Source organism: Myripristis murdjan, chromosome 16 (assembly GCF_902150065.1).
Source record: "Myripristis murdjan chromosome 16, fMyrMur1.1, whole genome shotgun sequence".
Taxonomy (NCBI): domain Eukaryota; kingdom Metazoa; phylum Chordata; class Actinopteri; order Holocentriformes; family Holocentridae; genus Myripristis; species Myripristis murdjan.
The window spans coordinates 29,190,540-29,213,458 of NC_043995.1; the positions used below are offsets into that span (position 1 = coordinate 29,190,540).

The 22,919-nt window shown below is 43.9% G+C and overlaps 1 pseudogene; it reads right to left on the reverse strand.

Moving 5' to 3' along the window:
- Positions 1–1,129: 1,129 nt before the first annotated feature.
- LOC115374319 (uncharacterized) lies at positions 1,130–21,428 on the reverse strand (annotated as a pseudogene).
- Positions 21,429–22,919: the final 1,491 nt, after the last annotated feature.

The window sequence follows — 22,919 nt, forward strand, 5'->3', positions numbered from 1 at the left end:
CTACAGATAGCTTCTGGGGAGTCCCATTTTACAAAACTTAAACATTGATTTTAAATGGTATTTGTTTCTCAAATGATTTGTAAATAAACTGAACTGAACTGAACTTGTAAACTGTAGATAAAATACCTCGTCCCTTTGTCTTAAACACTTGTTTGTATGCATGCATTTATTGTTTAAGTACTTTGCTAGGCTGTATAATATCTGCAGGCATTTTTCTATATTGCCTTTTACATTCTACATTTTTACTAGAATGTTTATTTGTATGTAGAGTGAGTGTGTGTCTGTGTGTGCTTATGTGTGTCTATATCTGAATATTTATCTTGACATGTTTCTCCACCAATACTCATTCTTCAAAAAGCCCAACAAGGGTCAGGAGGTGAAACCTAACATTAGCTTCATGTATGTGTTTAAATCAGCAAAGTGTTGCTATATAAATTTGCATTGTCCTCATTCAGCTAATCTTATGAATGAATGTATGAATCAATGGGTAAATAAATAAATGAATAAAAGTAAAGATAAAATGAAAAGGACAACATGTGGCATTCATTTTGAAGAGAATTTATTTCAGTGAATATGATTATTTGATTATGATTCTGATTATTCAGCAGCAGAGAGTGTCGTAACAATGCTGTGTTCAATATTGAAAACAGTCATCTCAGACTGAATCAAAAGCAGCGAAGCAACAGCATTCGTCCATCAAGCACAGACCAGACAAATCACAAGTAGCCCAGTGACATTATATCTGCATACAGAGCAGCTCTAGACCAACAAGATCAACCTCCAATTCAGCTTTCACTAGAAAAGTCTGGAAAACTGAGACAGAGCTAAACAATGTGCTCAACCCAACTTTAACCTTTACTTCCAAAATATTTTGCACAATAAGTACCACTTATTTTCCAATGCTGCAACACCCATCAGCTCTACGATGATACATCATGGTCGGTAGAATCACAGAGGTCAGGCAGCTCTGTCACAGCAATTGTCCCTGGCATCATTACCATCATGATTGGTTTTCATATTGACAATCTAGAAAGTGGGGCTTAATCAATAACTGCAATCAGTGAGAGCCTGCATGAGAGCATCACTCAATGTAAAAGTGAGTGTGTTGAATTTCTCGGCCTCCTCAGACCTAAAACAGACTGTGGCCGTACACCTCCACCTCACACAGGGTCAGGAACTCTTTTCTTCCTGGAATGAGAATGTTGACGTAGCGCCCCTCCATCCCATTACACTGGAAGGTTTCAGTAAGACCTCCAGCGATGTGCGAGACCACAGCACACCTAACAGGAGAAGCAGAAATCATTTTGTTACCAACAGTTCAGGTGAACAAATGGACACAAGAAAGGATGTTTCAGTTTCAATACATTCAATCATGTGACTGATATGTTTGTGTTTGTGCCATTTCTGAACACAGCATTACTGAACATGTTGTGGGTAAACCTTGGTTTTATTCTCTTACATGATGCTATAGACTTTTTTGGATTTATATTTTATGATGTTACTGTAGAAGTTAACAATGTTACTGTTTTAAAAAGTACAAATATTTTTAAATAGTTGTTTAAAGGACAGAGAAATGGTCTTGTGATCAGGGAAAGAAAAGTGAAGGAGAAATGCTCTTCCCTCCCTCAACAACTGAGGTGTCTTTGAGTAAGGCACTGGTCCATATGTGTTTCAGATGTGTTTGCACATGATTGTACACGCTTTTATAAGAACATGTTGTGTTTGGAAGTAGCACAAATTTGTGTTGTTCAAAACTAGACACAGAGTTGTGTTGAAAATGAATGCCAATATTGTCCAGTAACAGTTTTCAGTATTCCTGATAAATTACATGGGATTGTTGTTGCCATTGCTGTCGAGGGAATTTCCAATGCAGATCTCAACTCCATTGATTCATTCTGGTACAAGATCTCTGTTAGTGATGCTGACAGAAACCACCTTACAGGTTTTGAGCAGGTCCAGTCGCCACCAGGGGCTGAAGTTGTCTTGCGTGTGACTGCATGAACCTTGGCCATAGTCGTTGTCACGATTCCCATCTATGGCATTAATTGGGATTCCAAGTGGATATAGTGACGACTGAGTTGCTCGTCCTCGGAGTGCCAAATTCTCTCCTGCACAAAGGACATGGTGACAAAAATCAACAGATCAAAATCATGACAATCTGTGGGTTTTATAAAACTCACCATATGTATTAAAAATCCACAATCCCACTAACTTCTGATTTCTCATAAATAGGAGATGCAACTTTTTTGTTCAATTTATCCCAGTTCATGTCTCCTATAAATCATTATGTTTCTTTAGTATTATTGTGGTTTGTGCGTAGATTCCATTTAGACACAAAACTTTGTCTTATGACTTGTATATCCATTGACTGGAGGAAAATCAACACTAATCACATTTTAAAACATGTCACAACTCAAACTCTCACCATTCGCAGCAGGATACCCATAGACTTCCACTTAGCAGAGTGAAAGGATCTTGTTATGACCCTCCATTTTCACAGTCACATAGCGTCCCTCCACTTTGCTGGTAAAATCCAGAGTGAAAGACTCGCCCAATGGAACCTCGGGAACAGTACCATCTCTGCGAGACAGAGAGAGGAAAAAGTCCATAAAGATTTCTAAGATTAAAGGTCTAGTTTACACAAATATTAAAAGATATCACTATCTTCTTACTTTCAGGTCAATTAAAACATGCGTTTACATGTTCACTAGTTCACATGTTATTACACATCGTGAGCCAGGTGGCACAGCTTCATTTCAGGCGGCTCCATAGCAACACACATGAATAGTAACAACAAAAGAGTGTACAGTGCAAGAACATGCACTGTTATTGCTGAGAGCTGGGTTACTTGAGTCTGTCTCACAGATGAAGTGGCTCAGACTGCTGGCGCAGCGTTGTGGATGGGCAGTTTTAAATTAAAATTAAATTAGTTAAATATAAGTTCAGATTCATTATTTCAGTTGATAAGTGGTGGTTCAAATCTGTAATTCTGGAAACGTAACTGCAGAATGCAGTCCTGATGACCATTGGTTTCTTGGTAACCTTTCTTACTAAGTGTGAGGAAGGGGACCTCGGGGACACACTGGTTTGATTGAGCAGGACAACTACAGAGTGATGACTCCGGCCAGAGAGTCGGTGTAGAGAGGATTTATTCAAACAAGGTTTACAGGTGTGTATACACTATATTACCAAAAGTATTCGCTCACCCATTCAAATGATCAGAATCAGGTGTCCTAATCACTTAGCCTGGCCACAGGTGTATAAAATCAAGCACTCAGGCATGCAGACTGTGAAACAAGACATTTGTGAAAGAATGGGCCGCTCTCAGGAGCTCAGTGAATTCCAGCGTGGAACTGTCATAGGATGCCACCTGTGCAACAAATCCAGTCGTGAAATTTCCTCGCTCCTAAATATTCCACAGTCAACTGTCAGCTCTATTATAACAAAATGGAAGCGTTTGGGAACAACAGCAACTCAGCCACGAAGTGGAAGGCCACGTAAAGTGACGGAGAGGGGTCAGCGGATGCTGAAGCGCATAGTGCAAAGAGGTCGCCGACTTTCTGCACAGTCAATTGCTACAGAGCTACAAACTTCATGTGACCTTCAGATTAGCCCAAGTACAGTATGCAGAGAGCTTCATGGAATGGGTTTCCATGGCCGAGCAGCTGCAGCCAAGCCACACATCACCAAGTGCAATGCAAAGCGTCGGATGCAATGGTGTAAAGCATGCCGCCACTGGCCTCTAGAGCAGTGGAGATGCGTTCTCTGGAGTGATGAATCACGCTTTTCCATCTGGCAATCTGATGGACGAGTCTGGGTTTGGAGGTTGCCAGGAGAACGGTACATTTCAGACTGCATTGTGCCGACTGTGAAATTTGGTGGAGGAGGAATTATGGTGTGGGGTTGTTTTTCAGGAGCTGGGCTTGGCCCCTTAGTTCCAGTGAAAGGAACTTTGAATGCTTCAGGATACCAAAACATTTTGGACAATTCCATGCTCCCAACCTTGTGGGAACAGTTTGGAGCGGGCCCCTTCCTCTTCCAACATGACTGTGCACCAGTGCACAAAGCAAGGTCCATAAAGACATGGATGACAGAGTCTGGTGTGGATGAACTTGACTGGCCTGCACAGAGTCCTGACCTGAACCCGATAGAACACCTTTGGGATGAATTAGAGCGGAGACTGAGAGCCAGGCCTTCTCGACCAACATCAGTGTGTGACCTCACCAATGCGCTTTTGGAAGAATGGTCAAAAATTCCTATAAACACTCTCCTCAACCTTGTGGACAGTCTTCCCAGAAGAGTTGAAGCTGTAATAGCTGCAAAAGGTGGACCGACATCATATTGAACTCTATGGGTTAGGAATGGGATGGCACTTCAGTTCATAGTATGAGTAAAGGCAGGTGAGCGAATACTTTTGGTAATATAGTGTATGTTTGTGGTTCTGCAAATTAAGGAAACAAAATAATATCTTAACCACATTTCCAAATAAATTAATTTACCATATTATTAATATAATCTCCAATTATGGACCAATTACAATAATCAGCTCCTTATAACTAAACATCACCGTTACTCAGGGAACAGCAGTTATAAATGTAACTTAGCTGCCGATTACACAGAGCTTAATTAACAAATTATATCGCGGCAACAACAATCAATAGTAATGAACAGGAGGATGCAAAGTCATACATTCAACTGGAATTAGGTTACTTTACAGTGGAGTGAATAGAAATGTGCGCTTACCTGGCTCACTCACGCACATAAATCCACACACACAAACGAAAAAAGGGGTCAACTGTTCGTGTTGCGCAGAACTGACCGCTCTGAGGCTCACAGCGTTAAAAGGGGCATGTCAGTGCGTGTCTAGCGGCACATGCCCTGGCACGCCTGAAGCACATGTCCGTGCGCGTCCCTGCTACGGGCCAATTATCGGCGGGCGCGCATAGGGGCTTTCATACACAGCCACCCCCGAATGTCTCTTGAGACATGAGTGACATGGAGAAAGCCACTCATTTCATGTCCGCAGTGTCGTCATCATCATGGAGCCTGGGAAGGGAGACCAAACGGGCAACAGGGCGAACATAGTTCTTGTCTTTGACTCGGACAGCTGCTGTTCTTACACGTCCGTCAGCTCCAGGGTAGGTCTGTGTCACTCTCCCAACAGGCCAGAGGGCTCGTGGAAGCTGTGGGTCCACGATAAGCACCACCTCATTCATCTCTAGGGTCTTGCCATCTTTCCTCCACTTCTGTCTCTCCTGGAGGCTGGGTAGGTAGTGGCGAATGAATGATGACCAAAAATGGTCAGCCAGAATCTGACTGTGCCTCCAACGACGTTTCCCTAGGAGGTTGCTGGAGTCATACATCACCTGGGGTAGAGAGGGATCATGGCGTCCCATAAGGAGAATGCTAGGAGTAACTGGATCCAGGTCTGCAGCATCTGATGAGAGATAGCCCAAGGGCTTAGCGTTCAGAATGCCCTCCGCCCCTGTCAGCACAGTCCGCAGTACAGGCTCGGGAATGACCTGTTCCTTTAGGATGACCTTAAGGGCTGCTTTGACAGATTTTACTTCCCTTTCCCAAGTGCCCCCAAAGTGTGGGGCACTAGGTGGGTTGAAGTGGAAAGAAATCTTTTGCTGGCCAACTGGTCCTTCAGATGAGGGGCCATGGCCTGGAAGGCCTCTCGCAGCTCCCGCTCCCCACCTACGAAGTTGGTACCATTATCCAGCAGTAGTTCAAATGGTGTGCCTCGTCGTGCTATGAAACGCCTGAGTGCCATCAAGAAGGCTTCTGCGTCCATGCTCTCCAGGAGATCAAGATGTATACAACGGGTGGTCATGCATTTGTATACAATCCCCCATCTCTTCTCTTGACGGCGACCAATCCGGACCTGATATGGACCAAAACAGTCCACCCCAGTTGAGTAGAACGGTGGCTTGAATAGGCGCAATCGAGCTGGGGGGAGGTCAGCCATCCTTGGGACCTCAGGCTTAGCTCGCCATCGTTGGCACTCATGGCATGAATGCTGCTGTTTCCGGACTGCTTCCCTTCCCCGTAGAATCCAAAACCTACGGCGGAGTTCTGCCAGCACTCGTTCTGGTCCTGGGTGCAGGAGAGTCTGGTCATAGTCTTGGATCAGCAACTTTGTGATGGGGTGGTGCGGATCCAAGATGATGGGATGAATTGTGTCTGTCTCAAGACCTTATGCCCGTCGCAGCCTGCCACCTACTCTCAGCAGGCCGGTAGTGTCATCATATTCTGGGGCGAGGGACCCAAGATGACTGTTCAAGGGCAAGGAACGACTAGCCTTAAGAGATTTAATCTCCTAAGGGAATGACTTCCTTTGAGAGTGTGACAAGAGGAGCTTCTCTGCGCTGATGTAATCAGTGGCTTCACAAGCAGTGCTGGAGTTGGCCGCCCCATGTAGGGACCGGGCTGTGGCTTGTAGAAGCTCCTTCCAGCTGGTGAACTTGGCAATGTCAGGGATCTGTGGAGCAGGGTCGACTTCAGGGCAGACTTCTTAAGCTCGACATTCTCAAGCTCTGGGTCGGTGGCAGGCATAGCTGGCAACTGGTCTGGTGGTTGATAGAGGAATTCCGGGCCTCTTGTCCATCGATGGGGGTTCTGTAGATCTTCCAGAGGTAGACCCCGTGTGATGTCATTAGCGGGGTTACTGGCAGAGTCCACATATCACCAGCTCTCCACGTCTGTCAGGGCTTGAATCTCTGCGATACAAGTTCCTACAAAAACCTTGTAGCGACAGGATTCAGATCTGATCCAGTAAAGGACGGTGGTCGAGTCCGACCAGAGGGTGACTCGCTGGATGGGGATGGAGAGTTCTGTCTGAAGAACTTTGGCTAGCTCAGCACCGGTGAGAGCGGCACTTAGCTCGAGGCGAGGCATTGACAGCTGCTTCCTCGGTGCTACACGGGACCGAGCAAGTACAAAAGCCACGTGAACATGCTGATGGTCATCTGTGGTCCGCATATAGGCGACGGAACCGTAAGCTCGCTCAGAGGCGTCACAAAATATGTGGATCTCTCTGATGGCAGTTGGAGTGTCAGCACATGGTGGTGTATAACTTCTGGGCAGCTCCAAATGAGGCAGGTGAGAGAGCTCTTTCTCCCAGGCAATCCATCTTTCTGCCAGACTCTGAGGTTGAATGGGATCATCCCAGCCTATCCCTTCCTTCCACAAGTCCTGGATGAGCACCTTCCCTCTGGTGGTGAATGGCACAATATAACCCAGCGGGTCATACTGGCAAGCTAACACTTTATAGACGTGTCGCAGAGTAGGAACAGATGTCTCTACTGGGCGAGGTCTGTAGCCCAGGGAGTCACGAAGGCAGTCCCAGCGAAGTCCAAGTGTGGGTTCCTGGAGGTCTCTGCTGACTTGGGTCAACCACAGCTCACTGTTCTGTGACCGTGCTGTGGGAGGAAGGTGTTCGATGACCTCAGGAAAGTTGCTCGCCCACTGTCGGATTTCGAATCCTCCAGTGAGGAGGAACTGGCAGAGTCCATCGACGAGGGTTCTGGCTTCATCAATGGAACTGTTGCTGTGCAAGCAGTTGTCGACATAAAAGGAGTGTTCCACCGTTTCCGAAAGGGCAGGGTTGCTGGCTTTGTACTCTTGGGCGTGCCTTTGCAGGGCGTAAACCGCGCAGCAAGGACTGCAGGTGGTCCCAAGGGCAATACTTGCCATTCGAAGATGGTTGGCTCTTCAGACCGCTGCATGTCCCTCCAAAGGAAGTGCAGTAAAGGTCGATCAGCTGGTAACAGACGGATCTGGTGGAACATACCTTTTATGTCCCCACTGACGGCTACAGTATGCTGCCGAAACCTTAGGAGGACGCCTAGAAGGGATGGCCCTAAGGTAGGTCCTGGGAGGAGTTGGTCATTCAACGACTGCCCTTTGTAGACAAAGGAACAGTTGAACACGACCCGGTCCTTTCCATTGTGCTGCACCATATGGTGAGGGATGAACCAGGACTCCGGGGACTGTTCGGCTGTTTCCGGGGGTATCTCAGCCACATATCCTGCCTCCACGAGTTTGCGGATCTCATTGCAGTACGCCTTCGCTCGATCAGGATCCTTGAGGAGCCGCCTTTCAGTGTTGCGGAGGTTGGGAAGCACCGCCTCTTTAGAAGCACGCAAAGTAACTGTTGGAGTCCGCCGGAGGAGTGGAGTGGCATGGCGTAGAGTACCATCAACTTCTACCCTGTTGGAGGCTTTCTGCAGCACGGCGAGAGCTTGCTGATCCTGCTTGGATCGGGTGGCAACCTTTTCACTTAGGAACGGCACTGTGTCGGCCTGCCAGAGGCGTTCCACGTGCCTGGAGAGCTCCATGGCTGGTGAGATGGTGGTGAGGTGGAGGCATGACTGTGCTGCAGGGGGCATTTGGCCAAATCCAGTAGGTCCTTGTATGGTCCATCCAAACTTGGTGTAGACTCCCAAGGGTGCTCCTAAAGGTCCTACACGCACTGGTCGAGTCGGGATCAACAGATGAGGCATGTCCGAGCCAATCAGTAGCAGAGGTCGAGCATGGTCTATTGGTGGTAAGGGCAAGCCTCTGAGGTGCTCATACCTTCTTTGGATTGCAGCCACTGGGTAAGTGTGTTCAGCCAAACTTAAACTATCAGCAGTAAAGGCTTGATTGATCCTGTATTTCTTGGCAGGCTGATGTAATGAGGATATGTGCAGCTTCACTGAGGCACCTTGAAGCTCTACGACCTCCTGCTGGACTGTCCTGAGGAAAAGAGTCTCTGGTTGTCTGTTGAGACCAAGCTGTTCTACGGCCTGTGGTAGGATAATGGTTCTTTCCGAACCGTCATCAAGTACGGCGAAGGTTTCCATGAATCGATCCCCATTGTGTAGAAGGACTTTCACGACTTTCAACATGACCTTCTGGGACCGGTTGGGTCGATCAAGGTAGGCCTTTGTCGCAGGAAGACTCACCATGAGAACTGTCTTTGATATCTCCTGAGCAGCATCATGTAGCACTGTGAGGTATAGCTCTTTGCAGGTCCTGCAGAGTTGTTTCAGAGTGCAAGCATCTGCCTTGTGAGCTCGGCCACACTTCCAGCATCGCTGGCCATCTTGAATCCACTTGATGACTTGGCTGGTGGTGAACTTCTGAAATTCTGGACAGGAGTTCAGGAAATGCTCCTTGTTGTCACAGTGTGGACAGTATGGCTTAAGCTTGGGAGTGGGTTTTGAGTGAGAAAGTTCAGGAGATTTTGTGTTTTCGGTGGTGTTAAGAAGGACCGTAGAGGTCTTCTCTTTGGGCCGGGTGATGCGCATGTCCTTCTTTACAGGCTTGGGTGCTTCAGGCTGATACAGAGCTGTCGCCCTGTTGGCTAGGTGTTTAGCTTGGGCCTTCATTTGTAACCACGCTGCCAGATCCGCCAAAGTGTAGGTTTGGTCCGTGCCACTTTGTAGAATCCTGTGGCTTAAACAGTACTCCACAAAGCTGTCTCGGTGTGATGGAGGCATCTTACTCAGAAGACAATCGACATGGGATCCACATCTGAGTTCAGATCCACCCTGGCCTTCAAGGGTCCTGAGCATTCCTACCAAGGACTGAACTGACAAGGCAAAAGAGTCAAAGGCCTCGGCATCTCCAGCTTTGATGACAGGGGAGTTTAGGATTACTCCAAGCTCTGATTGCACAAGCTGTCGGGGTTGCCCATACTTATCTTGCAAGGCCTGTAAAGCAATGGTGTATGGTCGGGGGTCATAAATGAAGGCCTTTGCAAGCTGAAGTGCACTGGGGAGCTTTAGCTGGCCAAGTAGGACCTGGTACTTGTATTGTTCACTCAGGTGGGGATGATTGTTCATCAGGTTATCAAGTGCCATCTTCAGTAATGCGAAGTCACTTTCACGGCCAGTGTCGAAGGTTGGGAGCGTTGGTTTTGGAATGCCATAGGTGGAAGCAATCAACGACTCAGTTCCCGGGTAACCACTGATGACAGCCGGCATAGCTGGAGCAGGGCACAGTGCAGCTGGAGGCAGGTAAGGCCAAGCTGGGTTCAGGTGAGTTGGTGGTAAACCTGATGGTATGGTGTAAGGTGAGCATGAAGCTGGAACCACTGGTGGGATCTGCTGCTGAGCTGTGTTAGGGTTCGTTGACATTGGTATTGCTGGAGTAGGTGAAGCAACATGCCCATGAAGTGATAACCCTGAAGGAACAGCAGGTTGTGGTATGACAGGCACTGAGTGGGCTGCCGACTGAGTGGCAGAGGGAAGTGCAGGTGCAGCACTCAGCGATAGCCTCAAGGTTGTTGTGGCAGCAGTCGGAGCAATGGAACCAGGCTGACTGGTGGCTGCAGTGGCAGTGGGAACAGCTGACGTGGATGGCAGGTTAGTTGGAACTGCGGCTGGAGCAGGTCTCAGGGGTGCCATGTTTGGTGTGGCTAAAGGAGCAACTGAGGAAGGTGGCAAGATGCGTGTGGTATTAGAAGTGGGCCCTGTGCCTGTAACAACAGGAACATTAGCTGCATTCGACTGCTGTGGTGTTGATTGCCAAGGGTTAGCTGTAGCATGGGCGCTTGAATCAGCTGGGATGGCGTCTTTTCTCACAGGTAAGGGCTCAAAGCTGGCGGCTAATGATACATTAGACGAATTAACATCTTCTTGTTCCTGTAAGAAAGACGTGACTAGCTTGGCTACTGCTAGTTCATTTTCCACCTTCTGGAGCCGTCGTCGCCGGTCTAGCTGTTTTGACATAGCTTCCCGAGCTTGCTGGGCCTCTTCTTGTAGGCGTTGGCCTTCTCTGGCTTTAGCATCAAGGCGCTCACACTCCATGTCAGCTTTGGAGTCCTCTTCTACTTGCTGTCGCAGTTCTGTAAGCTCCATCTCCTTAATCCTCTCCTCCAATAAAGCAGCCTGGACACTGGAGAGAGCATTGCTGGGGTAAGCTCCCACTGACGACCGCGATGTCCGCCGGGAGGATGCACTTGACCGGGTGCTTGATCTGCTCTTCTCTGTGGGAGCCCTCGTGTCGCCACCATGTTGTCCTTGGGAACGGGGTGGCATGTTGGAGGGATACTGGGAGGGAAGATAGTCAACATCGTAGCTGGCCAAATGTGTGGGGGGATGGCGATCTCGGTGAGGTCGTTCAGATGCTAGCTCTGGGATGTCCAATGGTGCTTTCTCCATAGTGTATGATGGATGCCCTATCCGGCTCGAAGGACCAAATTTTGTGAGGAAGGGGACCTAGGGGACACACTGGTTTGATTGAGCAGGACAATTACAGAGTGATGACTCCGGCCAGAGAGTCGGTGTAGAGAGGATTTATTCAAACAAGGTTTACAGGTGTGTATATGTTTGTGGTTCTGCAAATTAAGGAAACAAAATAATATCTTAACCACATTTCCAAATAAATTAATTTACCATATTATTAATATAATCTCCAATTATGGACCAATTACAATAATCAGCTCCTTATAACTAAACATCACCATTACTCAGGGAACAGCAGTTATAAATGTAACTTAGCTGCCGGTTACACAGAGCTTAATTAACAAATTATATCGCGGCAACAACAATCAATAGTAATGAACAGGAGGATGCAAAGTCATACATTCAACTGGAATTAGGTTACTTTACAGTGGAGTGAATAGAAATGTGCGCTTACCTGGCTCACTCACGCACATAAATCCACACACACAAACGAAAAAAGGGGTCAACTGTCTGTGTTGCGCAGAACTGACCGCTCTGAGGCTCGCAGCATTAAAAGGGGCATGTCAGTGCGTGTCTAGCGGCACATGCCCTGGCACGCCTGAAGCGCATGTCTGTGCGCGTCCCTGCTATGGGCCAATTATCGGCGGGCGCGCATAGGGGCTTTCATACACTAAGGCCCTTCTCCCATGATTGGTCAGTTTGGCCGGGCGACCAGCTCTTGAAAGAGTCCTGGTTGTGCCAGACTTCTTCCATTTGAGAATTATGGAGGTCACTGTGCTCTTGAGATCCTTCAGTGCAGAAGAAATGTTTTTGTAGCCCTCCTCAGATCTGTGCTTTGCAACAATCCTGTCTCTGAGCTCTGCAGGCAGCTCCTTTGACCTCCTGGTTTGGTTTTTGCTCTGATATGCATTATAGAGAGCTGTGTGCCTTTCCAAATCATGTCCAACCAATTTAATTTACCACAGGTGGACCTAATCAAGGTATAGAATCATCTCAGCAAGCATCAAGAGAAATGGGAGGCACCTGAGCTAAATTTCAAGTGTTGTTGCCTGAATAGGGTCTGAATACTGTGATATTTCAGGTTTTCCTTTTTAATACATTTACAAAACTTTTTACGATTCTGTTTTCACTTTGTCATTATGGGGTACTGAGTGTAGATTAGTGGGAGAAAAAAATGAAGCATTAGGCTGCAACATAACAAAAGTGAAAAAAGTGAATACTTTCTGAGTGCACTGTATGTGGATCTGTGTGTGTGCATGTGTGTGTGCGTGTGTGCGTGTGTGACAGAGTGGACTCAACAATGCTATTTGTCACTTTTTGCCCTGTTCATTTCACCTTTGTTTGTTTAGTTTCATTGCCTGTTTGACTGCCTCATTCTTAATGATCATTCTTAATCTCCTGGGTCAACACAGTAAAGATAGACATATAACGAAAGTGAAGGTGTGTATCCAGTTTTAAAGCGGCTGCTCCTACCAACAACAACAACAGCAGCTTTCATATTAAGTTTATTCTCTGGGAGTGCCATTATCACTAACCCCTTCTTCCATGTAGCTAACTGTGTTGAAACACATCTCACCTTTCCATGGATGTGACATTGACCTGCTTTTATTACTTTCTCTCTCTCTCTCTCTTGCCTCTCATTCCCTTTTTCTTTTTAATTTACTTTTACTCTTTACATTATTTTTGTGCTATTTTTGTGTAGATTATTTTTATTTCCTAACATGTTATTGTTACATCTGAGTACTTTTTTTATATATATAAAAGATGTAACTAAATCATAAGAAAACAAACAAACAAACAAACAAACAAACAAAAAAACAGAAGTTTAAAAACAAACTCAGGAAGAATGACTGGATGCATTTTAAGACCTTCTGTTTGAACAGATCATAATGATCTGTTCAAACAGATCATTAACAGCAGTTACCACACCTTGCATCGTTCTTAATCTTAGGTCAACACAGTAATGATGAACAGGCATTATTGTTGTTTTTCTATGTTGGAGTGTGATAGAGTGTGTTTTAAGATGTGGCTCAAGGACATTCACATTCTGTTCGAAGAGGTCAGAATGAAATGGAAAGTTTTATCTGGTTGCACTGCGGCCCCTCTTGCCAGCAACTTTCATAATATGTTTATTCTCCGGAGTGCTGTTAAACATTGATAACGTTATCTGATTCCAGTGAACTCACACTTCCCCTTTCTTTGTAATCGCAAAAACGCACCATGAACGTGACACTGAAAAGTGTGAATTTCCCCAAATTGCAAGAAAACCCTCTGTGAAAAGCTCAAAACCACGTCAACAGACCAGTGTTTTCCCTCGGGTCAATTTATCACTTTTGAACATGAGAATGATATCATGACATGAGCATCAGAGGCCATCAGAGGTCTGTAGGAATTTGTGCATCCCAAAATATTCAACACACATGGAAGTGTCCTTTTTTCAGAAATAGGGTTTATGCGGAACTACTTCCGCTTTTTGCAAAACATACCTCACCACTTCCGGTCCGTCCGTCAGTACTGCAGGTATGGCCTTGTTTTATTTTGTAACACATCAGTCAGAGAGGTGGCAGCTATGCTACCTGACATCATGTCTACACAGCCACATATTAAGAAGATTGTTATTCATTCAATAAATCTGGGTCTGAGACCCTAAAGAAAGACTTTTTGTTTTTATTGGAAACACTTAAAAAACTTCACTCAGCGGTGTCTTTCATCTCTGGACCTATATTAAAGAAACTTTTGTACATTTAAACCTATTGAAAATTATGAAGTCCATCACTCTGTTTTTTCAAAAACTGTAAAACTTTTTAAACCTATCTCCTCCCACAATTTTTGCTCAAATGTCACCAAATTTGATACAGAGCATCTTCAGACTGTCCTACACAAACGATGTTCACAGATTTTTGATTGATCAAAAATTAAGCCTACAGTGCATGAAAATGTTTTATTGTAAACGCTACTGTAAACATATACCTGCAAAGTCTTGCTTAATAACTCTTCAATGTTCAAGAAAAAAATTGACAAAATTCTGGAGTCATGGTAGATGATGTGTGGTAAATTTCAGAATTTTATCTCAAAAACACAGTTTTTGACACCATTTTGAATTTTGCTCTCATGTGAACAATTGGAATCAATGTAAAAATGGCATTTTTAAATATCAATTTTTCAGTTATGGAGCAAATCACTCATTGTTAAAAACAAACCAACATCATCTCCCTGTTGTCTAGATCAGTGTTTCTCAAATGGGGGTACGCGGACGCCTGGGGGTACTTGGACGAACTCCAGGTAGCCTACTTGAGATTTTTAAAAATTATAACACGACACTATGTTGTGTAGATCCGACCAAGCAATCTGATTGATCAGTCAGACGTTTAGAATGTGCTCAAATGAGCATGACAGCAAGGCTAGCTGTGCGCAAATAAAAATACTGAATCAATCACTGAAAATATTACTCCGCCTTACTGCCCGAATCTGTGCGGTTGCCATAGTAACACGTTCCACTGAAACCCGCTGTCAGCTTTGTTCGCCTGCATAATGGACCGTTTTGTTGTCAATTTTAATTTATTTGGCGACCTAAGTTTGGATAAACGGCTGAACGAGGAAGACAAGACAGAAGAGAAAAAGGAGAGATACGCAAGAGTGACGAGTGAAGAGCTGGATCAGCTGGAGAGGTCAGGAAATGAAGCCGGTACGGCTCGGTCAACGTCTTGGGTTGTCAAATGTCTACAAGACTACCTGACAAACACCAGGCAAACAGCTGATTTCTCACCTGTAAGGAAAAAAGAGATGAACAAGATCCTCTGTGAATTTTATGGAGCTTTAATTTCTATGATAAAGTGCCTCAGTGAAGTCAGCACCACGGACAGTAGGCTACCTGTAAGATTTTCCACGGAGATGTGCGGCTATATATTGTTATCAGTTATTAATTAGGCTAGCCTATTAATCGTTATTCATTTTTTCAGTCTTTATGAGTTTCCTGGGCCATTGAATTAATTATTTTGTCAAATCGTTTGCGTCTGTACATTGAAATGAACCTTTAATAAATCAACACATCTGTGAAAGCTGTCGTCTTTATTTCAGAGGTAAATTGATAACAGCCTGAAAAGGTGATTATAAAACACTGTTCAGCCTTAATGTGACTGCTTACTGTCCTTACTTTTGCTGTTTAGCCACATTAATTGGAGCTGACGTTAAATTGGAGTGACACACCCCCAGCTGAAATAAAACATCTGCTGGTTAAAAATGACTGAGAAGTCGGTAGAAGTATAACTATCAGTCCATGAAAAAAATGTTTTGTTTTGTTTTTTTTTCCAGCAGCTATTCTAGTTACAACATGATTGAGCTAGCAGAGCAGTTTTATTTTGTTATGTTTGGTATTCATTCAGTTTCAGGGAAACACGATGTAACCACTGGCTTAGTCGAATTGTCAAGCTGCTGTTGAGCTGCTACTTGTCAATTAGCTCAGAGTGGTAAACGACTCTCTTTGGCTCCAGAGGTTGCAGGTTCGAGCATCACCTGGTGCAGAATCCACATTGTAATGTGAACATCTTAATCATGTGCTCCAAACTGCCTGAGTTTGACTGATCACTGAGCAGCGTCTTCCTAAAAATTCCTGGACCCGACCCATTATAGCTGCACAGCAGCTACACTATATTACCAAAAGTATTCGCTCACCCATTCAAATGATCAGAATCAGGTGTCCTAATCACTTGGCCTGGCCACAGGTGTATAAAATCAAGCACTCAGACATGCAGACTGTGAAACAAGACATTTGTGAAAGAATGGGCCGCTCTCAGGAGCTCAGTGAATTCCAGCGTGGAACTGTCATAGGATGCCACCTGTGCAACAAATCCAGTCGTGAAATTTCCTCGCTCCTAAATATTCCACAGTCAACTGTCAGCTCTATTATAACAAAATGGAAGCGTTTGGGAACAACAGCAACTCAGCCACGAAGTGGTAGGCCACGTAAAGTGACGGAGAGGGGTCAGCGGATGCTGAAGCGCATAGTGCAAAGAGGCCGCCGACTTTCTGCACAGTCAATTGCTACAGAGCTACAAACTTCATGTGACCTTCAGATTAGCCCAAGTACAGTACGCAGAGAGCTTCATGGAATGGGTTTCCATGGCCGAGCAGCTGCAGCCAAGCCACACATCACCAAGTGCAATGCAAAGCGTCGGATGCAATGGTGTAAAGCACGCCGCCACTGGCCTCTAGAGCAGTGGAGACGCGTTCTCTGGAGTGATGAATCACGCTTTTCCATCTGGCAATCTGATGGACGAGTCTGGGTTTGGAGGTTGCCAGGAGAACGGTACATTTCAGACTGCATTGTGCCGACTGTGAAATTTGGTGGAGGAGGAATTATGGTGTGGGGTTGTTTTTCAGGAGCTGGGCTTGGCCCCTTAGTTCCAGTGAAAGGAACTTTGAATGCTTCAGGATACCAAAACATTTTGGACAATTCCATGCTCCCAACCTTGTGGGAACAGTTTGGAGCGGGCCCCTTCCTCTTCCAACATGACTGTGCACCAGTGCACAAAGCAAGGTCCATAAAGACATGGATGACAGAGTCTGGTGTGGATGAACTTGACTGGCCTGCACAGACTCCTGACCTGAACCCGATAGAACACCTTTGGGATGAATTAGAGCGGAGACTGAGAGCCAGGCCTTCTCGACCAACATCAGTGTGTGACCTCACCAATGCGCTTTTGAAAGAATGGTCAAAAATTCCTATAAACACTCTCCTCAACCTTGTGGACAGTCTTCCCAGAAGAGTTGAAGCTGTAATAGCTGCAAAAGGTGGACCGACATCATATTGAACTCTATGGGTTAGGAATGGGATGGCACTTCAGTTCATAGTATGAGTAAAGGCAGGTGAGCGAATACTTTTGGTAATATAGTGTATAATTTTATGTATATTTCCAATACATGTTCCCATATAATTGGAATGTCATAGATCATGTATTTATAAATATATGAACCCAGTGTTATCACATTTAAATGTAAATACATTATGGAGGACTTTTATTCATATTCATATATCAAAGTCAATATATTATGGGACATAAACACATATATTATATATTAATATTGCAATATATGGCCATATATGAGATGCGCAATTGTTGCTGTATTTTTTCATATATTAACATATATTTCAATATATTGATGCCATATATAAATATATGCGACATATATGATTCACCTATATATTATACCATTTATTTCTGAGACATTTTCACATATATAATATATTTCTATACATTGTTTTTTGCATATTAAATGTAATATATTCTAATACATTACAATACATTGCATTTCATATATTGGTAAATATATTTTTTTTCCGTAAGGGGAACTACTGTCCAACAAGTCATGTAATGACTTTGCAGCCTTCTTCACAAACAAAATATTGCAGATAAGACAGGTAGTGTGCAGTTCCAGCTCAAGAATGATAACACTTGTGCCTTCCTGTCCTCCGGTTCACCTAGGACATTTTAGCCTCCTTGATTACACAACTCTAACAGAAACGGTTTCAAAATTAAAGCCCACAACATGCTGCCTTGATATTCTGCCTTCAAACTTCTTTAAAACCATTTTTAACTGCATAGCTCTGGATGAACTGCAGATAATAAATACTTCTCTTAAAGCAGGCCAGTTTCCCCAGGCCTTGAAAACTGCAGTAATAAAACCTCTTCTAAAAAAATCAAATCTGGACGCCACAACAATTAGTAACTATAGGCCAATATCAAATCTGCCATTTTTGGGGAAAATCATTGAAAGGGTTGTCTTCCAGCAAATCCATACTTTTATGATGCTCTTTCAGCCACACCACAGCACTGAGACTGTACTTATCAAAGTCTTAAATGATATTTATCAGAATAATGACGCATGCAAATCCTCTGTCCTGGTATTCCTAGATCTCAGTGCTGCATTTGATACAGTTGATCATAATATACTACTTAGCAGATTGGAAAAGTGGGTGGGACTCACCGGCACTGTGCTACAATGGTTCAAATCTTACTTACAAGATAGGGACTTTTTTTGTGCCAGTTGGTAACCATAAATCTGAGCGAACTACGATCACATGTGGGGTTCCTCACGGGTCCATTCTCGGACCACTTCTATTCAACATCTATATGCTACCCCTAGCCCAGATTATGGAACATCACAACATCTCCTATCATACATATGCCGATGACACACAACTCTATATCTCAGTGTCATCACATGACTACAGTCCCTTACTCTCATTGAGTAACTCATTCATTCATTCATTCATCTTCTAAACCGCTTATCCTCACTAGGGTCGCGGGGGGGGGGTGCTGGAGCCTATCCCAGCGCACATAGGGCGAAGGCAGTGAAACACCCTGGACAGGTCGCCAGTCCATCACAGGGCTCATTGAGTAACTGTATTCATCAAATCAATGACTGGATGTGCCAGAATTGTCTCAAGCTAAATCCAGAAAAGACAGAGGCATTAATTTTTGGCCCAAAAAATGAAAGGGCAAAGATCAGCGCTCACCTTGGTTCTATGTCACTGACAGCTACGAATCAAGCCAGAAATCTTGGTATTATTATTGACTCAGACCTGAACTTCAACAGCCATTTAAAGTTTATTACTAAATCTGCCTATTACCACCTGAAAAACATTGCTAGAATCAAGGGGTTTCTGTCTAAACAAGACATGGAAAAACTTATTCATGCATTCATTTTTAGTAGGTTGGACTATTGCAATGGCATATTTACAGGCCTTAACAAAAAATCAATCAGACAGCTGCAGCTGATTCAGAACGCTGCCGCCAGAGTCCTTACAAACACCAGGAAACTGGACCATATTACAACGGTCATTAAATCGCTACACTGGCTTCCTGTGAGTCAAAGGATAGATTTTAAAATCCTACTGCTGGTCTACAAAGCCCTGAATGGTCTTGGACCAAAATACATGCTTGATCTACTGGTTCCCTACGAAGCATCTAGACCCCTTAGGTCATCGGGAACTGGTTTGTTGTGTGTTCCAAGAACAAGAACCAAGCAAGGTGAGGCAGCATTCAGTTATTATGCTCCTCACCTGTGGAACAAACTTCCTCTATATCTGAGGTCTGCTTAAACTGTCAGCTCCTTAAAATCAGGGCTAAAAACACTATTGTTCACTGAAGCATACTCTTAGATTAAATACTTGCCTGTTGTATTGCCCGTACTTTTTAACTACACACTGTTGATTTATGCCTCCTCCGTACTCCAAGGACTACCTGTTGTATTGCCCGTACTTTTTAACTACACACTGTTGATTTATGCCTTTTATTTTTCTACTTCGTTTCTTATCCTGACTGTTCTATTCTCAATTTCTATTTCCCTTTTTTATTGACTGTTTTTATTGTTTTAAATTGTGTCTTGTTGCTTTTAATGTCTCTGTAAAGCACTTTGAATTACCTTGTGTTGAACTGTGCTATACAAATAAACTTGCCTTGCCTTTTAAAGTCCCCATGAAATGACTACACATAACTTTTACTCCCTCTTAAACAGGGCATCTTATAAGGTGACAGCGTCCTGCACTAGTGGATGAAAATTAACATTTCAACCAATAAAACCCTCTGAAAACTTTACACATCCTCTCTCATCCACCTGTTTCTATCCCAAACTGATACTCTACTGGGTTAGAGTTAGGTCTGTCCTGCTTGTGAAGGATCCTTCCCTGCACCACATCCCACCCAAACATCCTGTTTCAACAGGACAAACATCAAATCAAGAAAATAAGAGTTCATTTCATGGGGTCTTTAATGGGCACATGCAGCTAAAGTGCTTCCTAATTAAGAGACGGGTGCTAGATTACATTTCTCTATACATTTAATAACTGGGTCAGGTCATACTTATTACCAAATCATCCTATATGTTGAGTTTACACCAGCTTTACTCTGAGTGCACGCACACTGCCACGTTCTTGTCACGTGTTTGTCCCCCAGTAGTAGCAATCATCTGGAAAGCTACATTCAGCTTCACTCTTATTGTAGTGACTAACGGCATGAATCACAAACCCGCGGAGCTGATCCTTCAACATATAAGTCACTTCCTGGGCATCTCCCTCTTTCGCCTAGTCCTTCATCACCTGCTGGATGAGGTCGCAGGGCACCTCCTGTGGTTTGGTGCTGTATGACGCTACCAGGTTAACTCTGTTCACCGGGGGAACAAAAAAACAGTTCTGCCCAATCACATGGTGGAATTGTTTTCCAGCTAGCCAATTCAAAAGGAAATTTTCTGAATCACTAATCAGCAGCACTGACCAGCTGACCCAATCATACTTCTTTTTCAGGAATTCAAGAAGCTCTTTGGCGGTACATGAAAGATCCTTTTCTCCCTTCTCTACAAAGAGGCGCTAAGTATCCGCTTTTGCATGCTCTGGGAAAGCTTCCATACAGGACTCTATGGTCAACTTCATCTTTAACTCTACATCTTTTATTTTGCTGGGCCATTCTTTGGCTTTCTCCTTTGCTCTTTCTGTGCTCATTTTCTGGTTTAGGGCGCAGTGGCCCTGCAGAGCAATCAAGTCCTTCATGAGAAGATTCATCAGCCGAACACAGAAATCCACCAGGAGGCCTCGATCTCCTGCTGCATGTCTGCAGAACAGAGGAAACATTTTACATTATATTCAAATTTTAGACATGTGGTGGTGGTCACGGCCAACTTTTGAATATACCCAAATTGTAGATTGCCAGTATTACAGCACTAGTACTGCGAGCATCATGTCATTTCACCAAGACCACTCATCCCGTTGGTGTGGATGATGAGAACTACAACACATGCAGAAATATATATACATTTGATATTTAATATAGTAAACCTTTACCTTTTCATTACATCTAAAATAGACTCCCCAAACTGGCCATTCCTCATCACAGCGTCATACAATGAGTCCAGATTGCTGTCGTCACCAGCCTGGACAAACTGTTCCAGAAAAATAGACTTGTTTTCCTCCTGTAACTTCTCCTCTGCTTCCAAGATGTCAATGAACTTGTCATACTGGTACCGCATATTGCTCTCCATATCAAAATACTGCAAATCCACTAAGCTCTTTTCCATCTCTCTGCTGATTTCCTTCTGTTGGGCAGAGATCACATCAAGTTTGTTCTTCAAAGTCAGGATCGGCTCCTTGACGAAGGAGACCTCTTTGCTCTGAGCGTTGTTTAGGAACTGGTGTAGAGCAGGGGCAACCAGCTCAAGAAAGGGCTTAGCAATATTCACCACTTTCTCAATGGTCTCCATTTTCTGGGCCCCAACTTAAAGTCGACTGGTCACGTTCTGAGAAACAGAGACCAAATCAGGTATAAAATATAACAATAACATGAGGAGAATGCAGTACTTTTAGAATAACAGCCTCTACATTTTTCACATGAAAAGCTGAAGAACCGTGCCCAATGTGTTTGGTCCCATGTCTTTCATCAAGCATGCAAAACTCATATTCTGTGAGCAGAAGACTAGTGCTTTCTTAGTCTCAAGCAGGCCTCTGGGCCAGAGGCCAGACAGCTTTTCAATCTAATTTGGAGATTCTCCACTGTCATTTTTTGTGGACTAGAAAACCCTCTTCCCCACAGAGCATCACATTCTACTGGATAGTATGACATATGCTAGGAAACTTTTTCACCTTTAATGTTCACAGAAACATGAAAGAGAACAATTTTTACTAAGCTTGTTCATGATTTTGCATCTTGGTCTCTAAAGTAGCACTGCATTTTGTGTGACTTAAGGCCAGTTTGAATGTTTAATTTTAAAACTTTTTTTTAAATGTCTTTAATGCCAGGAGTTGATGTTGTTACTATCTTTAAGAAAACAGCCTTAAGCTTGGCAGTAACAAACGGTAATCTGCCCGAAAAGGTAATATCATGTGGACATGCGATGCTTCAATGAGAAAATGACACATTATGGTCTTCGATGTGTTAATGATTCATTTCAGAGCAGCAAACCATGTTTAAAAAATCTCGTTTCAACATCTCTCGTTACCTGACATCAATTATCATAATCAGATGTTTACAAAATAGTTTATGAATGGACCCTAGATGCTGCATCATCCAACTTTGTGGGAAAAATTCAAATAAATAATTCACTGCAAAGGACATCACAGAATTTTCACATGTGAAAAATGCGTTTCCATTTTCTGTAATTCAAATTAAGATGGCCAAATCAGAAAAAAATAACCTAATATATCACACCTTAGACAGACCTAACAGTATAATCATGCCTCATGAGAGATAAGAAGTCTTTTCCAAGTCTAGGCTTACCTGTAGCAACTGTTTTGTTTTGGGGTTTTTTCTGAGCCTGAAAGAAATTAGTCGCAGTTTGATGAAATTTGCAGGTTTTCCTCACCCGCTGTTGAGTCAAGGACTGTGCAGAGATGATGCAGTCAAAGAAACGATACACTCCATTTATACACTACTCACAAAAAGTTAGGGATATTCGGCTTTCGGGTGAAATTTCCAGATGAACCTAAAATGCATTATAACCTTTACAGGTGAACTTAATGTGACCTTCTGTAAACTTTTGAATGCACATGTCCAACTGTTCAGTGTTTCAGTACTTTTTGCACAAGTTGCTGTTCTCTAACAAGGAGCTTAACGGCAAAATTCACAACAGGTGTTTGATCCATGAATCAACCAATAAATGTCCTGGTTCAATTAGAATTGGTATTTAAACAGTCTTCCTCATCATGCTGTCCACATTTTGACATCATTTTGACCAAGACGACACCTAACAATTGAT